Genomic DNA, 23,877 nt, shown 5'->3' on the forward strand with positions numbered 1-23,877 from the left:
AGTTGCGAAATCGAATAAAGGAGACTTAAACCCGCGAGCGCAATGGCCGTCCAAGAGGCTCTCTCGTTTCTTATCGAATGTACCTCCTCTCTCGACATACCGGAACAATCGCAGCCAGAAAGAAGAGCAATCGTCGGTCGCGAACAGCAACGACGTTGCTGCGACGCGGAACTTGGCCGAGAAAGACGAAGAGAGGATACGAAGAGAAAAAGATGGAGAAGACTTGCCGCGGGTAGGTAGATACGAGAATAAGTAGCGCAGTAACGCGGCAGTAGGCAGACTATCCAGTGCTTGCCGAGCAAGAAAACTAGCGGCAATAATAATTTACAGTACTCTTTGCCCTTCCTTTTAGCGTCTTTCCCTTCGCTTTGCCTCCTCTTCCTCTTCCAAATCCTCGCCCTCATCGTCCTTTTCCTTCGTTCGCTTCAGTGCTATTGCTGATAGCGATGGTGCTTGTTGCAAGCAATTCCATATTAGGACTCGTGCTCCTCGGTTAACCACCATGGAGGCTATTGAGACGTAGTTACCCTTATTTATCCTGTCGTTGCGAGGGCGAGCAACAACGGCCAAAAGAAGAGAGAAGGAAAAGATCTCTCGCGAACGCGGGATCTGGAAGCTCTTCTTTCCTTCGACGATCGTCGAGAGAAAGAATCGGCCGCTTCGCTCACGATTTTATTTTCATTTAGCAAGGAATAATTCCTGCCGATCGCTCGAACGCGTAGAATCCTTCTTCTGCGGGTGAAATTCGCGAGATGTCGGCAATTTCGTGCCTGAAGAATCAATCGCGCGAATTCTACGGCTTGGCCTTCATAAGGACGACATAATCGCGAACGATAAAGCACACGAGAAAATGGAAGATGATATAAAAATAAAAGTTACACACTTTGTACCGGCAAGTTATTGTTAGAACGATAAAAGAAAGGAGTATCTTATACATACATGAATGCAATATGTATACATAATATCTTTTAATTATTATTTCTTTGATATTTTAGGGAACATAAATTGTTGCAGAATTATCTACTCTTATCGCGTTTGCGGAAGAAAAAAGATAAATTAAATTTTCTGTAATTTATAAGATTCTAAAACTTTATCAAATAACACGATCAACAGCTCGACTTCATGATGTCGACTCAATTTCGCCAACGTGTCAACGATTACAAGCGGGACAGTTCGCGCGAAAGATTCAGCGGAATGTTCACGGCATGCTGAAGTTCTCTACTCTACATTCCTCGTTGCTGAAGAATTTTCCGGTCCAGCGCATCCTGTCACTTTGCGCCGTCACTGTCACTCGTCGCTCTCGTCGGCGTTCTCGCCTCTTTTACCTCGCGCTAAACGACTTCACTACCGATCATAGAAGCGTGCAAGCGACTTCAATCATACGGCCGTATTTAGCCGACCGGAAACTTTCTTCTCTTCTAATCGACGATGCGCTATCCCATCGAACAGTTTACTCACGCGCTCCTCTTTCGAAATGAAATCGCATCTCCGTTTTCGCGCGAGAGAGTCGCGGTATGAGAGCCGTGAATATCTCAAGCAAAACCTTAAGACGGTCTTATCGTGTTAAGCTTTGCAAGGAAAGCTGACAGTGCATATCAGTGAGTGGAGAGATAATATGACGTTTGAAGATTACAAATGCACGATAGAAAACCGATGTGTGAATTTCAATTTGTAAATATAATTATTGTATTTTTACGAGCATCTTGAATTTTTAAATCGTTATGAAAATATTATAACAATAATACGAGGATATTTTTTGAAATACCAACGTACATTATGACATATATTACATAGAAAAAAATAATTCTATTTAATTAGAAATTACTACTCGCATCGTAACAGAAGACAAAAATAAATCAAGACTTTTCACAACCGCCAGGCAGATAGGGTTCGCTTCGGGCGATCAATTAAAGGGTTAACACGAACACGCGAGAGACTATCGGAAGAAGTGCCCTTCCATGCGATGGATAAACGTACTCGTTTTCAGGCAGCGCCTTCTATTTTCCGCTTGAAGAAGGTTTGATTAGCGGTAAATTAAATAATAAGGAAAAGATTGCGTGCAAAGATCGATGCGCGCGAGCGAAATGGCAAGAAATATAATTGACAACGATTTTTGCAAATACCAAGGATGAGATCTAATGAGACATATGCCTACATTTGCATATTATTAAAATAAATATTATTTAGAAAGATAAAAAGCTTTGCTTAAAACAGAATGAATAAAAATTATAGATTAGAAACTCGCGTGTTTATATCAAGATTATATCATAAAACTTAGCAATTTGCTTTCAATATTCAATGATGCAATATCCTTTATTGCTAAATAAATATAGTTTTTTATTGCAAGACTCAGTTAAGACAAAATAAAAATAAAACCTGTAAACCTGTATTTCTAAATATATAAAGATAATTTTAAACATAATTCACAAATGATTAGCCAATGAGCTCTCACACGACAGTGAAAAAGATGTTACAAGAAGAGATTAATAAACTCGCATTAAAAGTCACTTTCGCCGTAATCGTTGTAATGTACAAAAATACAATTTTAAGACGATACAAGCGATCCAGATACACCGCCGTTGCTGAATGGCCGGCAAATGAGATATTAAGTGTCGGACAGTAAAATATCGCGACGCAGCGAACGCACCAATTAGCGTACATTGAGCAGCTGGGCGAGGTCGATCACGCTTCGAAATGAGAAAAAAGGTAAGAGGACAGGGACAAAAAGTTTGACGACAGAAAAACAAGGAGAAATTTCATCTTGCATGCTAATTATCGTTAGCACTCGCGAGTCTCGAATACGTGACCTTGACTGAGCAGATTAAATGGATTATATATAGAAATAATAATTATCTTTATGCTCAAAAACTGCATTTTCATTAAATATTAAATGTGCTGTGACACATGACACATGACAGTTCACTAGAAATATTAACGGAAAAATACAGAGAGCTATAGATATTATATATTACTTGCATATGATCGTTCAATGTCATAAAATATTCTATTACGCACATTTATGGAGATACTTGTATACATTATCGTTGGATGATTTCAATTTTATCGTGTATAAAAAACGATTGAGCATTTGACTTATAATGAATTTATGGACGGGATAGGAGACGGAATAAATAGTGAGTTTCATATAACGTTAAATTGAATCTGCCACTTGATTTAACTTAGTTATGTTTTTCCTGTCCTTCTTCTCGTGACGTTCGTTAATCTCAATCCGCGCGATTCTGTATTCCTTCCCTATCTCTCGTTTTTACCCGTGTTTGAAAAACGTCGCTGTTGGATCGCGTTTTTTACCGCCGGAGCCGTTCGATTAATTTTACGTCGCGCCCCGTAATTATGTCCCCTCGTACCGAACTATCGACTCATTAACCAACAAATTAATCTCCCTATCACTTGTAAAATTTCCACTTGTGCATATCAGGTACGGCATGTTATCCGACAAAACGATTTGCGAATAAGAATATATCGCGCTCATAACATTTCACGAAGAACCCGACTATTAAAGTACGAGTGAGTAATAGATATCTCCCTCCCCTTGAGAACGGTCGGAAATACGGTTGCGTTAAAGCATCGTTAAAATGTCATTAAAGTATCGCCGACGATTGTAATGCTAGCACGCGAATCAAACACGAGAAGATCCAACAGAGTTTTCAAATCGCTAATTTTTTTATTTTTTTTATTTTCTATGACGATTTTCCTGTCTTTGTAATTTTGCGCTTTCATTGATAAATATATATTTGCGAATATTGAAATTCTAGATAAGAACTTTGCGGCTTTAAAATTAAATAATAAAATAATATTCAAAATAATAAAAAGAATATCAAAATAAATAAAATAATTTATTCCAATTGGCAATGGCGATTGCTATGCTAGAAATTGCTCGCCCTATTTTATCAGCAACAGCAAAATATTACAAGTAAATTTTAGCAAATACAAAGAGATATTTCAGATTTATATATAGTAAGTAAAAAATTGAGAACGATAAAAAAATCCTGCTCAATTTTTGCACGTGATGCGACGTGGCGGGTCACGTGTCAGGATGATGCGCTTCCGCGAGGGAGACCACCCGTAAGAAAATCTCGCGTGCAAAAAGATTGGGAGGCACTGATCTACACGCGTATTCTCTCGAAGGGAGAACGAAAGGGAGAGCGAAGAATCGCTTCGTATAGGGGAGGGGAGAGGAAACGGAGGCCTCGTAAAGAGAGGACGAGCAACGGCTGTACATCTCCGTGATTACTGATTACTGAAACGATTTGCACCGTTCGCTCCGGCGGAGCGATTAATTTCCGTAATGGAGTCGTAGTCCAGGGGATCATTCCTCATAGTTAGAGTTTATCGTTAGAGACAGAGTCTCGATATTGAATTCGTTCCGCTCGCGAGACAATAACGACATTGCGTATTCACATATCGAATCGAGAGATTACTATGATAATAACTTAAAAATTTTTAATTAATTTTTCTTTTCTGTTATTAATCGAGACAAAAATACATTTTAAAAATAATAATAATCTTTGATTATCCTCGTTATTTATTATTTAATTTTCTTAATATTCGATGATATGTGTACTTGCATTATTATTTGAAGTGTTATTTGCATTTGATAGAAAAAGTGAAAATGCAAGTCATATTTCATCGAACATTAAGAAAATTAATAAATAACGATAATAATCAAAAGATTATTATCTTTAAAATGCATTTTAACCTCGATTAATAATAGGAACGAAAACTCAATTTAAAAAGTCTGTCCTATTAAATGTGTTGGAATATGAATTGTTAACATTGAAATATTATTTTATAACATTTAGATCAAAAGAGATAAGATAATATAATGAAAAATTTTAACTCGATGCCTTAGCATTGAACTTCCAATTTACTTTTATTCGATTTTTCGAGCCTCGACAAAATAACTACCATATATGTAATAAGATAGCATTATAAAAATTTTCTATTGCCCCAAAGTGTGTTTTTAGTGCCTGAAAATGTTTCTTTTTTGGTGAGATTGCGGTATATATAAGAGGTATAACGACGCTTTTTGCTTGTGTCGATCGTGTACTTCAGGGATCTGTTAAATTGCAAAAATAAAAATGCAGAGAAAAAGCGTGCCTGATTGATCTACAACGGCGACCGCAAGCCAACGTGCCCGAAAAGTATCGAAGACGATGGTATTATTATTTTTCCGCGCTCAAAATATATATAATACCTAACAACGAAAATTGTTTTGGAGAATATTTATATATATATATATATTTCTCTTAAATGTAATTTTTATTTTTAGAATTTACTATAAGGGCCAGTCCCAACGCCACTGCAATGTTGGGTCGACCCACGGCAGAGTCGGAGCGAGCTCCACACATCCGCCTCTTTTCAAAAATCAGTTTAATATTCTGAATCCCCTATGGGGATTGTATCAGATATTAAGCTGATAAGAACAGATACTACACTTTTGATCTTAGCTCAATGAGCCGAGAAGCGATAACAGTAAGCGTTTTCGCAGATCTTATATACTATTTGTGTTGGAATTTCGTTGCGAGTTATACGTTCGCTTTATGCGCCGCGTAACGGTGAAGCGAGGAACTAACGAAAGTAGTCGAATCGATCCTCCCGCTTCCTTGTGTTGGGGAGAGGGAGCACGTGACTAGAGCTCGAAAGGAATGCCGAGCGTATAATGACGTTTCAGAAATCAATCTCGCGCGCGCTAGAAAAATCGTTCCTGCGGTTTAGGCAGGTGTCGTATAATGAGAGCAACACTGATTAGAATTTATAAAAATATGCATAATTCATGATTCCTGGTGACCGCACAGTGGCGCATTCGACAAACATTCTTATCTTGAATTCTACTGACAGAGTCCATTTATAAATTCGCTAGAATCCGTTAGGCTCGAGTCTCAACACGTGTTCTAATTACGTTGATTAAGTCATCGCATTGTGATATATGTCCATACCTATAACGATTCTCTGCTGCTATGTACACCATATCAATATTTATTTTTGAAGATCTATTAACATTTCTTAAGATATATATCTCGTCTTGTTAAATATCGTGAGAATATCTTGTCTTATTTTTTTCATTAATTTATTTCTGTGTATGTATGTGGGCGCGTTTTAATTTATATGTGAATTATAACAAATTCTTTTGAAATCCTTTCTTTTTTTTTTCCAAAAGTTGGTCATCTTACATCACACATAATCCGAAATAAATTAAGCCTTGACATAAATTATTATCGTACCTTTGCAACCATGCGCGCGCGCGCGTTATAATTGAATCTCTGCATTTGCAAATGCACTTACCTCATTCTCGAGGATGCACAGCATTTATTAAGCCAAACAAAAACATCGAAGTATGTGAAACTTACCTAAAACAGAAAAACATTATAGTTAGTGACACAGAACCCAATAATAAATATTCGGGCAATAAACAAACGTAAATAACAACGCGCAATGTCTAATAATGGATCGAGTTGGAATTTATATGCAGAATGTTTCAAAATTAAATGTCTTTTCATTAAAAGTGCCTTTATTCATTTTGCATAAGTAAAAATTCTATCTTATAGAAAAAAGAGTTGAAAAAAAATCTTAAATGATTTTAAAATGCACCTTATATTCGATCAAGAATATTCTGAGATAAATGAAGAAAAAAAAAGCAGAAAATAACCCTTCATATGCAGTCGAATCGTGGCAATCGAATGATAGTGGAGGATGCAAATGTCATGTACACACGCTATATAATCGAGAGGGAGAAAGAAAGAGAGAGAAAGAGAGGGGGAGGGGACGGTTATTGCAATAGTAAATTCCACCTGATCTACCGCATCTTCTTGCGGATGCACTCGCGGAAATGTCGTTGATGAGTGGAGCAACAGCCACGCAAGGATAAGTAGAGGCGTATCGAGGGATACGAAAGTTGCAAGAAGCGTGTCGTTCGTGATGTTGGAGTGAATCGCGGAATAAACGCGTTCGAACGCGGGTAAGATCGCCGTTTCAATAATGGTATAGGTCTTTTTTCTCAGCATTCACACAGAATCGGAAGAAGCCTAGGAAATTTTCACAATTTTTTACTTTTTTGCTATTATCGCTATTGAAGCACTTTTATTACGATTGCTCGAATTTATATTATTTAATGACTCAAATTAATTGTCCGCTCTTTAAATGAATACAATAAAATTCGCGGAGAGCAGGAGTGATTCGAGAAGTTGAATGTATTTCGTGGCAGGATCGTACTTTCGTAATTACATTGTGGAACGTGAGTTTTATGAGAAAAAGAAAGAGAGAGAGAGAGATCTCGCAATCTTTCGCGCATTGCCGTTTCATTCGCCAAAGATTTCTCTCGTAAAAGTCGTTCCACGAGAAAGAAAGAGATATATTTGCCGGTGGTGGAGCGCGATTAGCCGATAATTCATACGCGGCTATGATCTACCGCTAACTAATCATATGCGCGTAGCGGAGAGCCGGAATGTCGAGTGGCGGTGGAATCGTAAAGGAGAGACTGCGCGGTGCAGTTCTCTCGATTGCAGGCGCGCTGCACTTTCACGGCTGCTCTTACAGGACATACGATCCCCATGATAAATTCCGCTCTTCAGCTTTCTTCGCCTTCGATCCTTTTTTCCCCCCTCTCTCTTTCTGCCTTCTTCTTCTTACTTTTCATGGCGTGTCTGCCGATAATATTGCTCGCTCTCGAAGATCGACTGAACGAACGAATGAACGATCGGAGGGAGAGCAGCGATTATCCGCATCGCAAGCCGAATAATTCTGCTAGGAAGAAAAAGGCGGTAAGAAATCGCCGCCCAGCAACGGATCCCATTGCTAATTATCTAGCGCCGATCCGCCTCGGTCGCGATCGTGCTCTTTGCCGGTCAGACGTGCCCTGCTATCGTCCGCGACCATAGATCACGGTGTACCGTTTATCAATTTTACGGAATGATTAGACGCAATTCTCAAAGCCCCTGGCCTGGAAATGGAAGCACCATACTCGACGATCGTCACGGTCGATCGTGCCATTTTTTCTTGATTTTTTTCCATCTCGAGACAAAACATTATGGACTTGGAAAAAAGATTAATGATTAATTATTATCGTATATAATTTAAAAGGATGGGGAAATAAATTATTGATGAATTTCAAGTGAATTTCTGGCATAAAAATTTCTTGTATTTCCATATAGTCTATATAAATAGTCTATATAAATATGTATATATAATGCTATTTTAAATTTTACACGAAAAAAATTGTATGACATTTAGTTTCACTATTTTCGATTAAGTCGCGCGCTGTCGTTCGATTAAATGCGAACTCTCTCTCTCTCTCTCTATTGCGGTTCGCAATTCCGAGGTTAATTAAGACGGACAGACATTTCCGACTTTGTCCGTTCAGCTTTCACCAGGATTCACGTCCGAACCAGTCAACAAACGATCGGTCTTCCGTAATCTAGGATGCCGATTACGGGCTACGCAACAAGAAGATCCTTGTTATTATAAATTCACTCGCGGTACGCTCGATTTGCAAAAGTACGAATTCCGATTCCGGCACGCGGCTGCCAGGATAAATGGTAATGGGTTTGGTCGGTTGAATGGTTGGTACATCGGGTAATGACCTTCTGGTTCTTCCCCAGGTGTTCCATCCGCCAACGGCTTTACCTTTCCACCACTTCGCCAGTATTTTCCACGTCCTTACGTACAGAAATGGAACGGTACCGAGAAAATTCGTTGCACTTCGCAACGAGTTTAAATATTCATTCGATGCATCGGAGAAAATAAATCAACAATTTTTTGATAAATTCGATTATGGCTTTCTTAATTATTCGCGTGGAATTATAGCGTAAATCTATTCTACATGAGATATATAATAACACTAATTTTTGCGATGAATATATCATCGGAAAGTTAATATTTTCCCATAAATGGTAACCGTAAACCAGAGACCATTCTTTTTTTCTCTACCTGTCGTACATCTTTTCGCAAGGAGAAAAAGTTGAGGGAGCAACGTCAGGAACATGGTACGCGGCACGTAAGCATTGTTTCAAAGAGACCGTAAATACTTCAACCCCGAGTTTGTTGTTTCGTTCGCTCGAACGAAAAAGTCTGTGTAACGCGTCCGCGAGAATTTTTCTTAAGCTCGCCGAAGAATTTTGACCACCCAGAATCCGAGAACAATAGATATATAATGCGCACAATGCGCGCCCATTATTCACCGAAAATTTATTGTAAACTTCACTCTTCGATACGTAACGAGCAAAACCGACGATATTTTAGATTCTCTACATTAAAATAATTCATCTATACTTGTCTATACTAAATAAAAAATAAATTCGAATAAAAAAATCCGAATATATTCTGACACTTCGTGCAACCATAATTTTGCGTAATAATAACTTGTAGAGAGCGCGTACAGCGAGCTAGCTTTCTGGTTAACGTAATATTGCGCTTAATGTCTTCGACGTGCTAAAATATTGAATGACAAGATATACAACACCCGGTAAATTTCCTGCAGTCTCTGTCGTTCCCTCTTCCTGCCATCGCGAAATGTGCGAGAGCCCCGTTGTCGTTCTCTTTTTCGACCTTCTTCGGGTGGAGTGCTATACGATCGTCTTAATGAAGTCCGACAACATAGCGAGGCGAATGCGTGCGAAGCCGCTGGACTGTGGTGCGATATTGGCCGCATGCGTGGAGATTATAGGATATATTCTATGATCAAAAAGGTCACAGACGACACAGAGGCGTAATACGAGTGAAGTGTGGAATATTGTACGAACATCTCGCGAGCCACGCTAAGAATAGATATTACTGGCTTATGTCATAATCTCAGCTTGTTTCACGCGTGAAACAATCGTTTCATGTGTGAATAATTTCTCGTGAAAAAAATTTCGTAGAAAATCATATGTAATTAAAACAATTCTCTTGTTGTAGACGTCAATTTTTTAATCTCGTATATGCATCTCGAAAAAATTCTTACGCTTCAAGAATCTAAATAGTAAAAAATATTTTGTTTCATATATTTAAAGAATAAGTGTGTGTGAATGGAAGATTAAAAATATATACGCATAATGATCATGCGATATTCTAATATAAAGATCAAGAGATCTTTTCGTTAATACGATTAACACTAGTCATGTGGATCAGCTCGAAGCGACAGTGACGTGTACAGTCGACTTCTAATCTAATTAGATGCAACGGGAACAAGAGTCATACTGGTGCCAATTGTTTATCTGATTGGCACGCGACATGAGGTTTTCCTTTTTATATTCTAATTTTAATTCGATGACCTAATCATATATAACAGCATGATATGTCGCGCCCAATACAAACATCCGTGTTATTAAAATTTGATTGTTACAATGAAACAGTAATAATTGTTATATCATTTTAACAGCACATTTTATAAACATATTAATACAAAAAAATTTTTTCTTTTATACTTTTTATCACATGTAAATATATACTGATAAAAGGAGTGTAACTATTTTTGTTTTATTAAAACGTAATTAAAATTCGCGGACGCGCGGTGAGAAATTCTCGGAGCTTTTCTCGTTCGTTACATAATTACATAATCACCATCTCCGACTCTGCATACTTCGTTGCGCACTTAACTCTTGACGTCATATTAACGGAGAGACAGAGGGAGAGAGGATGTGCATGAATAGAGAATTTATACCTCGTATAAATGGAGGATGTGAGAAAATGGCGTAACCAGGCTGCTAATCCGACTATAACGGTTTCGTTCGTATGTGTGAGAATTAAGTGCCACAGAGGTATTTTCAATATCCACAATTACCAAGCCGCGGCACGCGGTTATCAGTGTTCTCTGCTTTCGCGTAATAAGCGCGCGAGTCGTAAATGCTCGGCATTACCAATTAAATCCGTTAAACACGGATACGAACGCTTATCACGGAAAAATCCGTCGAATGCGATTTAATAAAAAGTTGACGTAAAAAAAAATAGAGAGATAGAAACCAAACTGTTCTTTTAAACATGCGAACATTTTAGAGCCACGGTAATAACGATAACTCAACGAACGAGTCTCGCCGTTATAATCGAAGAAATCGTGAGAATACATTAAGCCCCTTCCACTTCGATAATCGTATAATGTAAATGCTAACGATCATCGTTCGCCATCGATGGATACGATCGGCTAGCGTCGTATTTAAAGAAGGAGGGGGAAGAATGTACCTGTGCTGAATGATGTTGTCGTGCGCGAACGATAATTTGAGCATAGAGTTAATTTCGATTTGAGAGCCGATAATTACAATCAATCTGCTGCGGCAGTTAATTTTAACGATCGACAGAAGTCATAACGCGAAAGGATGCATCAATCGCGCGGGGCTTTTAATATTCCCCGGAATTCTTGGCGCGACCTAATCATGGCAATTAATCGAACGACTGATTAGCTTCTAGCACAAATTACGAGGAATCTCGAAGGGCGATGTAAACTGAACGATCGTGCCGCGAGTTAGAATAAATCTGGGACGAACGATAATTTAAACTCACGATAGTGAGTTGATTAAAGCCGATATTAACATACGAACAGGCTTGTTCCTTCACGAGAAGTTAAGCCCAAACTCGTTTGGAGAGTTTTCAATATCCTTCATTTGCAACCCTTTAGGACGGCTCATTGAAATAGTCGATTATATATATATCAATAAAAAGTAAATCTATTCAATTAAGGTCTATCTCTTTGCGCTTTTGTAATTCAATGAACTTTTCAACAAAAGAAATTATCAAGCCCTAGTAAGCCCTACGTAAGAACCCTTTCTAAAAAAAGCAAGATAATTTATATTCTTAATAAATCATAAAAATTAATAGTTAATTTAATCATGAGATAGATGCTCATTTAACAGACTTCACTTTTAAAATTAATTTATTCAACGAGAATGAAGAAAAAATTAAGTATCGAGTTTTTGGGATAAGAGTCTACTAAATTCTGCGAGTTCTCAATTGTGGATGCAGGCGAAAAAAACGCCCCTGTATTAAAATTAAAAGCTTCTATAGAATCTTGAGGAAGATCCCTGTCGGATTTCCGTGGGTGATGAATAGGCCGCCGTAAATCCCAGAGCATCGAACGTATGATCGAGCGATCAATCGAGTACAAAAGCGGCAAATATGAATGACCTTGTATGACTAGTTGTATAGATTATGAGCCTCATTTTACTGCGCCTCGTACGAGATACACGATCGTACATCCCGATATTCCCGGGATATACCACTCTCAGTAAACGTCTTGTCATGTTTAGTCTACGCTATCTTCAGCATCAGAGATTTGTGGAGGACTTGGCTCTTTTAAATCTTACACGTTTCCTCAATATTTCAACGCGTTTTAACAGCTTTAACTCTCTATAAGATGTCGTAAAGCAAGAATTTAAATGATTTAACGTTTTCTCCGTAAGATTAAAAGATAAATGGTTATTAACCACAAAACTTTCGAATCTTCTATATTTATTAATAAAAAGCCAATTCTCTCCTCAATTCCGATAAATTTATTTCCAATTATTTCTATGCACTTATTAGCATAAATGAAGAAAGTCCATAAAAATTACGATGATCTACATCAGTAAACATAGATTTATGATATATTCCGGGGGAAAAAAAAAAGAAATCTCGTTTCTTCAGTCAAGTTCATTGTCTCAAAATGACAAGCGTAATATCGCTAGTTTTTACTGCTACGTGACAAAAGGCAATTAATTTAAAGCGTCGTGCTCCACGCCACCCGGATGGCATAAAATCGGACCGTTAAAGGTTAATAACAATCTGCGAGAAAGGTCGAGATAAACCTCGTTGGTGAGATCGGTGTGCCGTCGGGGGTTTGACGTCGCGAACATTGGCCCGAATTACTTTGCTCTTCAGCATGCTTCTCATTTTTCCGTCCTTCCCCAGCTGCTCGTCCAGCATCACCCCGAAGGGCGCCTTCCGGGAAGAACGAGCGGATCCCGGATTGAAATATGCGACTTGGGGAGAAGAGAGTTCTGTGAAATACGTGCGCGCGTGTATCTGTAGCGTGTACCTGTCTGTGCGACGACCAAGGCAAACTGAATTCATCAGCTGACAGCGAGCGAATGGCAGCACAAAGGAGCTGCTAATTTGGCGCGGTACCTCGCGAAACCGAGGATGCTGAATCCTTCCCTTCTGCCATTCTTTGAGCATACTGCTGATGATGGTGGTAGTAACGAGGATCAAAAGATTCGAAGGTAAGAGATTATTCTCTCTACGAACACTTCGCCCCGATGAAAAATCGACCGTAGGCCGATGCACAAAAACTAAGTCTTCCACAAAGAAAGCTCTCATCTAGTACGCGCCGATATGCAATTTATACCTTTGATTGCCCATTGAGCTACTTGATGACAGGTTTGTTCGATAGTTCGGTCTCTGAATGTGCAGACTGAAATTACAGCAACTGTGTGTGTGTGTGCACTAGCATTAACATATATAGATATTCTATTTGTGTTTTTTTTTTTTTTGAAGAACGGTTCTAGAATAAATAACTCGATCCAATTATCTCGTTATGTCATGTACTTGGTGTAGAATTCACTCCGCACTCGAAAGATAAATTAAATAATTTTTTTTTACCTTTCCGTTGATCAAGAGAAAATATCAAGAGAAGATATCAAGAGAAAAAATTTAAAAAATTTAATTTTAGAATAAGGAAGAGAGAGAAATTATTTATACATTTATATGTAATCTACTAAAATATTGATGTTTAAATATATCAGTACTGTAATATTAAAAATAAAATTGGAGATGACAAACTAAAATAATCTCTGCAAAATAAATGATTCCTTATAATTTGATTTGTAAAATATTAGGCGAAGGATATATATACATCGGATGTGATGCAATTCGCGAGTTTTTAAAGCGTCGAGATAAAGCTTTCATTTGAATAAATAAATAAATAGACAAACCGCCGTGTCCGATTCTCCGTGGCGGAACTTGAATTACGGAATACTCGTCGGGAAAATCGGCCCTTTCGCCATATCCGACAGCCCGTATCTGACATACACAAAGCACTATGAGTATATCCCTCTTTCGCGAACGGAAGACTTAACATTATCCCGAAGAGTAGCTCACCCTTATCTAGGATGATCTGTAATCGCCACGATAGCGAATCCAAGCCTCTGGAACGCGAGAGTTTTTTCGCCGCTCGTCTTATCCTCGTCAACCTGGACAGCCGCTAAATTGAATTTTTTTTTTCAGACGAAAGGCCACGCTTGATTCGATTGGTCGGATCATAGGAGGACTGTTTGATCACGTGATACCTGAGATCAGGATCACGGTCGGATGTGAATTGGATGCTGGGCTTTTCTTCATCGTCAGATGAAGCGCTCTTAACGCTTCTTCTTGTATAAGTCTATTAATCTGTGAGTGTTCGCGAATGTAATAATGCAACGTCGCTCTACATAAGTATATCATCACATAAATCTTTTTTTCTCTATCCGCACATTTTTATATTCTAAATAATTGAATATTTTCAATTTAAATTCAATGTGTGACTTGTAAGAAAAAAATAATTCTTAATTTTGCATAAAATGATATATCATTAAAACTCTATTTTATCGTATTTAAAAATATGACGCATTTTTTAAATCAAACGAGATAAAAAATTATATATAACAAACCTCAATTAAATTTGGAAACATTATTTTTAATACTTTTTTGATAAGTAATTCAATATAAGCATTTATTCCATTTTACAATTAACAAATGAATAAATTAAATAAAGCACACACGCATCTCACGATTTATAAGACAGCTCTATATATATTTGGCGAAGTTTGTATCCAGACAGAAAGTAACGTGTCGATAAATATAACAAATATGAAAAATCAAAATGTTGATGTTTACAAATTTCGACTTTAGCTAACGCGACGAGAAAATAAAGTAAAATATTGTTCGTCGTAAGAATTTGTTGACAAGGCAACGAAATGTGTTCAGATTCGGGATTTATGCAAGATCATAACTCAGATTAAAACTGCTGAGCGTCGCATACTCGACCACCTGTCGCATAATTTCTGATCTTAAGTTTCGCCGCCGTCTTGTCCCCCTCCTCCTCCCGACTCGCGGAACGCATGAATCCTAGACAAACTTGCGGATTTCATAGAACTCTTTTACAAGATTCTTCCTTATTCTCGATAATAAATCAAATGAGACTCGAGACTATTATATTTCAATGTCAATTGTATTCCAAATAATTCCATTATATCCTCTACTATCCTATTATTATATATTATTACGTATTTTAAAATGCAAGAATTTTATATCTACAAAATTTTAAATATTACGTGTCGCATATAATTATTATAATTTTATATTATAATATTTTATATTATAATATAATTTTAATATAATTTTAATATAATTTAATATTATTTTAATATAATTTTATATTATAATTTTCTTCATAGCTGCATTATAAATTTATATTAAGATTCTACAAATCTTATATTTTTAATGCTGTTCTATCTTTGTATCGATTGAAGTAGATACACGAATGTAATAATGAATCCGGCCATTTAAATCAAGGATCGACTCATCTTTATAAAAACTACTTCCAGTTATTTTAATCTACTATTTTTTACTGATATTTTACTTCGCAAAATATATTTGGCTCTGACATGGTACCTAAATGGTTAAGGCAATGGCGCAGTAATAACGATCTGATACAACGTATCAGACCTCAAGGACAAGGCAGAGGGTTTAGAATGGACGAACAGGTGCGTTTAGGCAGTCAATTTTGCATCGTCGCGTGCTTTCGTATTCAAATACCCTCGGCAGAGCAATTTAAAACTCGTTTGGGCACTAAGAGGCAACCTCTCGCCAATACGAAGCGATTTCGTGCAGCATCTGGTCCAGACAAGAATCTAAAAGGAGAAATAGAAAGAAACACCCAAACAAAGTCAAGAGAAAAGCTGGACCATCAAATAAAAGAATCGCAAAAAAAAAAAAAAAACAAAAAAATAAATAAGTACCTTATCTCTTTACGGGATATTTCTTTTCAAAAGAGTAGAAGAGACGATTCCCGAATTTAAAGATAACATAAATTATTAGGCACTATCTCAAAAACATTATATCTGTATAATCTATAATTAGTGAAATGTTAATAAAAATTACAATTTAAAAGATTCTTATAAACATATACACATAATCAACTTTTATCTATTTCTCAATTCTTTTTCAGATAAAGATATTATTCGTTAAAAATAATTAAATAAAAATAACTTAAAATTTACTTAAAATAAAAATTAAAAAATAATCCATGTAAAATTTGAAGAAAACAAAAGATTACAAATTTGATAAAAACATAAAACAAAAAAATAAACGCTTCAAAACAATAGCTGTGATGCATGAAAAATATAATAGAAACGCGATAATTCCAAATATTTAAGCTCAAGATTCCTGATAATCATTGTTATATCAGAGAGTGACATAGAGAAAGAGGAAGAGAGAGTAGAGATAACGGAATTCCAGAATCCTACAGCTATTCAATGATCATGAAGGGTCACGTACATCCGTTCATGCGCGACCGGCTATCGATATAGCCGGTGAATAACTGTCATTGCTAGAACGTTGCGGCCCCGGCAAGGCTATCATTACTGATAATTGCGGCCGACTAACACCTCGTCCTACCTGAGAGAATCGGATCTTATCCTCGCGCCTTACGTCTCGTTCTTACATCATACGCCGTAAATAGACAGCGAGCGATATGACAAGAGAATGTCTATGGGAAAAGGAAGAACGAGTGGAAAAGAGCAATCAAAGTTTCTTCCGGAGTAAAAATGCGGAAAAAATCTTAAATTTTAAAAATACTATAAAAATATTATATGTAGAGCTATATTTCGAGGGCAATCGCGAATCGCCGAGTCTAAAATCGGACGGATATGCGAGTAGAGATGATGGAGAGAGGAGGAGTTAATGTAGTACCGTTCTTCTTCGTTAATTCTTCTTTTTGCCACCTTATATCGATGAGATAATTAAACGAAATCCTGACAATCTAATCAACATACGTCAATAATATTCTCATTCCTTTCATTGTATAGAACGAAAAAGGAGCAAACGGATGAACGATATCAACGTAATCTCATCCTGCGTATTCGTTTCGTTAAATTCTACTTAACAAAGTTTCGCTGAGCATCCGAAAAAAAGTAATCATAATTCATTTCTCGGCAGTCTCTCGCGCGCGATAAATCGTCTAATCGTGGGTCCAAGATCGGAGTTCTAGAGAGATGCTGTTTACGTTCGGCCCGTTTTAAGCGCCGTGGGGCCCCTCTGAGTCTGCCTTTGTAAGGTGAGAAATTCACATATGAAACATTTTGCTGTTTATAACTTTGAAATCTGATTGCCGCAATGACGCTGAGTTAAAAACGCGACGAATAAATAATTATAAAATTACGAAGTGTCTATTTAAATTCTTTGGAAAAGATTCTCAGTGTTCTCCAAATTTTTTTCAGATATAGTAAAAAATATCTCGAGTTGAGATAATACCTATTTTTTTTCTCAGAAATGTCTTATAAATTATTTCAGTTATTTTTTTCTTTATCATTTATAATTGCATTGTTATTTAGGAAACTTTATGTGTTCTAGTATAACGATGAAGAGCAAAATTGTATATATAATTTAATATAGAATTTTCAATACAACATTGCGTACGTAGAGGAATAAGATCTTGATTATGATATAAAGTAACAATCTTGTACGCATATGCCTATAACGTGTGCTTGTATATTTCACGCGCGTGGTAAAGTATGTCTTTAGCGCCTACGAAAAATTCTGTTATAATAGCAGGTTCTCTATACTATACCATTGAGAAATTAACCGAACAATTAATAAAGCAGTATCGTCGGCGAAATCTCGCGCTATATTCTCCAACCTGTAATTTATCCTCAACTCTTTCCATTGTATCCTCAACTACGCCTTCCACAGCTCCATACGCAGCTCCATACACGACTTAATTAATAAACCCGAAATTATAAACACGTCCGAGCGACTCGACGAGTAAAAAAGATACGAGAATGCGGTTTCGAGAGCGCAAAGTCGGGCATTTTACAATCGCGAGAGTTTCGTGCATTTCAAATTCATTCCTAACGATAGTGATCGGCGAGAACGCGAGGGGAGCTCCGTAGAAAAAGAAATCATAATTTATACGTCGCCGTTGTCGGCACGAACGATAAATCCGCCGGCCAACATTCTCGGCCGGACGCGCGTCTAAGTGCGGACGAAAGTTACCCGGGCCGCCTAGGGTGTCCATTATTCCCAGATAATTACATACTTCTCCCTCAGGAATTTTCGAAATGAGTTTCAGCCCCGCTCCACCGCCGCGGGATTGGTCCAGACGATGGTCTGCCCACGGCATTGGCGCCGATAAGTTTTTCTATGCCCGGTAAAGTACCACGTCGTAAAAGGAAACGGCATTTCTCTCCCTTTCTTTCAAAAAGCATATATTCGATGAAAAAATTCAGGCCATTGTCTAAAAGAAAATAATAGGCCGAGCCCCGATGAAATTCTCATATTATCTACTAGAATGTCTAAAAGCAGCATTGAATCGGCTATTATATTTTTGAAATCATATAAATGTGTTTAAAAAAAAAATGATGTACAAAAATACCGTTTGCAATTTTAAGAAAGCTTAACAAAATTTTATAGATCCTTTCCCTGCTATCCTAAAAGGAATTAATTAGCGCGCGAATAGAGAGATCGTCGTGAGGTAATAACAGGGAATGCTCTTAGCGTACCTTTTATGAGGCACTAATATATTTCGGCTGCTCCTTATTTTGCATTTTACGCAGATCCTTTAGTATTCCCATACTTGTCAACCTACGAGTAATTTTCGCTTATCGCACCGTCTGACTACTAATCTCGATAACCATCGGGCAACTAATCTCGGGCAAAATGTATATAATATAATAATAAACATCTCTATCAACCTACTTAACGTTATCTCCTTTCTGTACTCACGTCTAATTGCAACTGCAACTACGAATCATGCAACCCTGAACAGGTCGCGATCTCAAACTCGATTTCAGCAGAACCGCGTCGCGGTCGCATGACGCGATCCGTTCCAGATTATGTTCCATTGAACCGTAAAAGCCAAGCTTCCGTGTTCCGGCTAACCGTTAAGCATAGCGGTAATGTACGACGATGGACAGATGGGTGGAGACGAAGAGATCTTAGAAATAGCAAGAAACGAGTGACCCATTTCACGAAGCTTGACAGGTTGACAACTATTCGATCTGTCGATCTGGCGATTAAAAAAAAAAAAAAATGATATATTTAATATAATAGCGCATCTTCTCTATATGTGTCTGTGCCGATTAAGCATGATTATCTGACATAGCTCAAAGGAACTTGGAACTTTTGTATAAAATAAAATCCACATTGAAAATTAAATTTTAAAAAATGAAATCATATATAACCTTTGAACTACTAAAATTTAATCTCGTAAAAACTCTTCATTTTTTATCATATATAATTTAGGACTAACAAGTCTTATCGTTTTTTGAAAAAAATCTAGTTTTCCAAAAGAGAAGGATCATTAAAAGCGTTTTTTAGTCCCCACAGGATTTTGAAAAAACAATTTGTTTGTATTGTATAATCATTTAGAATGTCAAAAATAACCATTAGATGAGAAAGAATCCATAAAATTAATCCACCAAAATTAATTATTAGTCTAGATATATTACTATGGTCTAAGCCCTTTTCATAATTAACAAATAAATTAATAAAATATTTTCATTCATTATTTCTCACCTAATAATTATTTTTAACATTCCTAATCCTACAACACAAACAAAAATGTTTTTTAATAATCCTGGAGACCAAAAAACGACCTTACTGATTCTTTTTCTTTGTCAAAGAATTCGTAGAAAAATGAAAAATAGCTAAACCTCCTTCTTAGAATATCTTTAGGATATTATATGGATAAAAGGGAATGCGAGAAACTCGAGGATATCCCTCGACGGGATTGTAGCACTACCAAATTCAAAGCGTGAAGTATAGTTCGATCGAGTTTAGAGCTCTATAGGGCGGTCGGAGTAAAACAGGTTACAACAATCGAGCGACACAGACGTTCACATTTGCGTGCACATTTTGGAAGCTAACAATAAGTATCTACGGATACGTTTGTATATATTTTTTTGTTTCTAACTCATTTTTCAAAGTTTCTGTATAAAGTATTTGAGAGGTGCATTTCATATAACATTTTACAAAAGTTGCGTCGCGACGTAGATTATTACTCTGCAGAGCATTCTTCTAGCATAAAAAAATATGTAACATTACATGAATAATATAAGAGTAAAATTACATAATAAATAATAGAAAAGTTATACATTCTTATTATTTATTATATAATTTTACTATTATTGTTCATGTAATTTTGCAATATTTCTTACAGTGCGGTGCGATGGTGTCTATATACTCAGATAATATCGTTTGCAACGAGATCTGTGAAAATCAAGAAAGGAATTCCGCATGACGGGCGCGCCATTATCAACCGTTAGAACTTTTATAATCTCGATCGTGTGCAACACGATGACGATTCTGAACGCGCCACGCCTCAGGATCTGCCGTCAAGCGATGCGGAAAGAGCGATAGAGAAAGAGAGAACTCAACAAGGTCAGTTTCTCGGCGGCATCGGCGACCACGTGCTCGATCTTCAGATTCTGACGCATTTTCATGGATTCGGTTTGCTCGCGCGATGAAGATAGCTATAAACGAGCATCCGTAGCATCGCCGCCGTGCCTTAAAAGGGTAAGCGGAATGGCGATCCGGGAATTAGATTGCGGGAGCGTACCTGCCAGGTGCCAGGTGTAAACACACTAAGACACGATCGTTAGAGTTCCTCGATACCGTCAAGCGGCAGATCAAGAGCATGCCTCCTCTCTTCCTTGGTCACTCTTTCGGCGCGGATTGGAACCTGCTCTGGAAAATCGAAAGCTGCGAAGACAGAATGCCTTTTCTTATGACTTGAGCTACGTCAACAGCGGCGTTCAATTTATACATTTATTTTGATTTATTTTATCAATTTACATTTTTCACGATGTTTCAAGTCATGCACTCTCAATGTGACGAAAGTAAGTTAAGATGTGTATAATATATTCTCAAATTGCAGAAGAGACAGAGTTGACAATTGTACGAATTACTACTGATTCCCGACTAAGTATCAGATGTGAGATTACGATTACGCGGAGGGCAAAATTAAATGTGATGCGATTTATTAATTGAATAGATCGATTATCAAAATCGATCATTCCTTCGTTCGATCAGTGACTTGCACTGCGATGTGAATGAACCTTAAGCCTTTTTCAAGCGAGTGTCTTTCTCTACGAAAATTATCCACCTAAACCCTAAACATTCCTCTGAGCTAATTAAGCAAATATTATCTCACGAATATAGTATCTAATCGTCTGCTTGCCGACTTTTAGCACGCGGCGAGATAGAAAACATATAGCGCGCTATGCTAGCAATTCGCTAGCAATGTGGCATGATTTTTGAACGTTCGGCAATTTCTCCGTAAAATTTTAAACGAGCAAATCTATAATAATCGTTGTTCATTACATTCCAAGTAGATTCCACGAAATTATAGTAAAACTGACAGTAATATTCTTCAGAAGAAAACGTCAGAGATCGTAATAAAATTTAGATTTACTGCTCGCAGTGTGTATTATGTCATTTACAGAGCAAAACTCCTTTCGAAGTAGCTTATTATTCTTTCGTGTAACATTTTATTGCCGACCCTACCTCCTTCTTTTTTCTCCGTGATTGATTTACGTCGCTGACATGCGAAGAAACGTCATTAGGATCCTACGAGAGGCGCCTCGTCCTTTTTCACCTTTGTTTCTTTTTCCTTGCGTGGCTGCCACTGTTAAACGCTGTGCTTGTTGCTGGTATACGGATATATATACACACTGTTTTTGGAGCAGATGTCAGTGAGCTACCAATGTCATTAATTTAAAGGGATTAATACAGCGTATTATGTGCCCGCGTAGTTTCCAGCTGATTTTGATTAATACCGTCATTAATAAAGAATACAATGTCTTAAGTATCCATCGTTACAGATTAAACTCAGAGTATCTCGCATCAACCACTGTGTATCCATTACATAAAGTTGATATGGAATAATCAATGACAATAGCGCATGAAAATCTCAGGATTTAAAATTATTGGTTGCACTATCACTTTGATACGTCACGTAATTAATTTATTATAGAATATTTTAAAAGCGTGAAAGAAATCACTCTCTCTTTCTCCCTGCAATTTTAATTTTAATTTCTAATAATAAATTTATATAAACAGCATGTTTCGTCTGGAGAATAAAATGTTGGAGGTAGATTCGTGTAAAAATTATATAATAAAATTACACAGACGCGAAAATGACTATTATCAAAAAGCGCAATAATGCAAAATTTCATACACCAGACAGCACCTGGGATTCTTGCAAAGGCAATTTCGCGCGCTAAAAATTTATACGTGTCACACAGTAAACGACGAGAGTATACAAGAAATATATTTCAACCATAGAAATCCCGCATTCATCTTTGACGGTATCATTAATCCCAGGCGCAGTCTCGCCACATTGTGGAGATGCGAATCATCGTGCATTTGCATTAACCCTGAAACACTGTGTGATTTTTATTAGCAAGAAGGTCGTAGTTAAACACTTTCTACGTATATTCAAGATAATTGATACAGCATCTCTAATAAAAATATAGTGAAATATTTAAGAATATATTTCTGACCAAAAGTTGCTCCAATATTTTATAGCAGCTGTAAATATACCAGGGACAAAATGGGCTGGCAAAATTAATAAAATTTAAATAAATAAATAAACAAGTGTTTATACGACCAAACTGGCAATTTATTGTTTGATTATTATATCACGACGTTTCGACCGTATGGTTTTGGTCCTTATCAAGTGAACTGACATTGTGTCCACTATGTTTGGAATACTGAGATCGACAATATTCGTCGATCTCAGTATTCCAAACATAGTGGACACAATGTCAGTTTGACATTTCGATTTTTCTCTTTCTACTTTTTAATTATAACTTTCACTTGATAAGGACCAAAACCATATGGTCGAAACGTCGTGATATAATAATCAAACAATAAATTGCCAGTTTGGTCGTATAAACACTTGTTTATTCATTTATTTACTGGCGACATTTTTAAAATTAAACATAATTAAATAAATGAAGTATCTCTATTTAATAGCATTCCGAAAGAAATTTATAAGCGTGACTAGTGAGAACTGCTTGATCAAAACTCATTTCGGAAATTTCATGATACTTTCAACGATTGCAAATATAGTTAAAAGAATAATGTCCTGTTCGTCGGAAAGGAGATTTTTCATGCGTGAAAAATTTCGAGATCGCGTGACGGTCATAATCTACGATGGAGCGGGACATCATCGTGTATACATGTATATATATATATATTCTAAACGCGTGAGATGCACGCATATATTCTCGCGAGACTTAAACGGTGACTTCCTCGTGAGATAAAACGTCGCGGTACGGGACCCCTTTCGTTTCGCTCTTTCCATCCTCCCTCCCCTTTCCTTAATGTACATTGCTCCCATCGACTTCCTCGTCCCCTGTATCGTTATCGCGAAGCCACAGTTGACATGGGACGAGCATTACGTAAGACGTACATGAGCTGTGGATTGAACGCGCGCGCATACGTAGCCATCGATACATATACGTGTGTATGCATCCGAATGTGCATCCATAGCGGCGCCCCGATGTGTGCATTCAAGCCTGCGAGCATGCAAATCCGTACACGCGTATCGGTATTAATATCGAATGTAGGCAGCAGCGGCAGCAGCAACATCGTGCAAAAGGTACACGGGGACGAAAACGATAATCAGACTATGTATAGTGTTTGTGTGTGTGTATA

General features: G+C 37.2%; 1 protein-coding gene and 1 non-coding gene across 2 annotated transcripts in view; both read right to left on the reverse strand.

Annotated features, from left to right (window-relative positions):
* The window catches only part of LOC126859214 (protein outspread), a 189,006-nt gene that overhangs the window by 46,414 nt on the left and 118,715 nt on the right, over positions 1-23,877 (reverse strand).
* On the reverse strand, positions 5,296-5,489 carry LOC126848526 (U2 spliceosomal RNA). The gene has a single exon (XR_007687278.1). It is a non-coding gene; the product is annotated as a U2 spliceosomal RNA (small nuclear RNA).

Source organism: Cataglyphis hispanica, chromosome 3, assembly GCF_021464435.1.
Source record: "Cataglyphis hispanica isolate Lineage 1 chromosome 3, ULB_Chis1_1.0, whole genome shotgun sequence".
NCBI classification, from domain to species: Eukaryota; Metazoa; Arthropoda; class Insecta; order Hymenoptera; family Formicidae; genus Cataglyphis; species Cataglyphis hispanica.